Source organism: Synchiropus splendidus, chromosome 6 (genome assembly GCF_027744825.2).
Source record: "Synchiropus splendidus isolate RoL2022-P1 chromosome 6, RoL_Sspl_1.0, whole genome shotgun sequence".
Lineage (NCBI taxonomy): Eukaryota > Metazoa > Chordata > Actinopteri > Syngnathiformes > Callionymidae > Synchiropus > Synchiropus splendidus.
Window position 1 is genome coordinate 1,815,557 of NC_071339.1, and position 1,109 is coordinate 1,816,665.

The 1,109-nt window shown below is 47.5% G+C and overlaps 1 non-coding gene across 1 annotated transcript; it reads right to left on the reverse strand.

Moving 5' to 3' along the window:
• Positions 1 to 797: 797 nt before the first annotated feature.
• trnaf-gaa (transfer RNA phenylalanine (anticodon GAA)) lies at positions 798 to 870 on the reverse strand. The gene has a single exon. It is a non-coding gene; the product is annotated as a tRNA-Phe (tRNA).
• Positions 871 to 1,109: the final 239 nt, after the last annotated feature.

Genomic DNA, 1,109 nt, shown 5'->3' on the forward strand with positions numbered 1-1,109 from the left:
GCGTCAAAAGCACAGCAGCACGCACCAGCTTTCATGCTGACGTGCAAACATCTGAGACACATAGTGTGCATGTGAGGACGATGCATCCGTGACAACCATGGACAAGTTCGACCAGCTGATTGTTTGTGTCAAACTTGAGCTTTGCACTTCAAATGATTAGGAGTGACCCAGTTTCTGGATCCAACAAAGTCAGGTGGGCTGCGACTCAGTGTGATCTTGACCTCACTACTGTTCACAGGGATCAGCTGGTTGGCAGCAGTCGACATCTTGGCCCTGAACAGACTTGCAGACCAACGACTGGGAGATGACTATCTCCATGACTGACAGTGAAAAACAAGTGTGAAGCCATCACACCCTGCTGAGACGCTACTTTTCTGAACTTCAGGGTCAAACATGACATTGATCAATAAAAACTGTAAACGTTATACTGACAATACATTTTAGTCGTAGTGTTCCATGCTCCATGACGGTGAGGTTCCAGGAGAGTGACTTGTTCGTTTGAGTTAAACTAGCATAAACAGGTCCGTCTGGTGTCGCTGGCCTGACATGATCTGAAGTTGTTTACCATATTCCGTGAACAGTCAATAGAAAGAGAGGTTTCGTTTGTGATGGAAGGGCGCCCCCTATGGAGCGCATGCAGTAATTGTTACTCGGACGTTGTAGAATAAAATGCGGGGGAAATTTTACAGCTAACAAAAGTCACTGATGAATGATTTTCTTTTTCCTAGAAACGCAAAAAGGCGTTCAAAGAGTCACGACTTTCTACTAACAAAAGAAACTCTATTGAGTCTATCACCTGCCGAAACCCGGGATTGAACCAGGGACCTTCAGATCTTCAGTCTGACGCTCTCCCAACTGAGCTATTTCGGCATGAGGCCTCAAAGAAGACGTGCACTTGTTTTAAACAAACATTGATTTTACGCACAAGAAAGCAGACAGGCTCGAGGAAACGCGCTGGGAGTGCCAGGACACACAGAGGACTTTAGGAACACGAAAATGCGCGACACTTGGAATAGGTGGCGCAGACCCGCACGAGTTGGCTCCGTCGTCGCGGATGAACGACGATCCGGGCACTCTGCCGCCGGTGACGCATCCTGATATCAATGTTG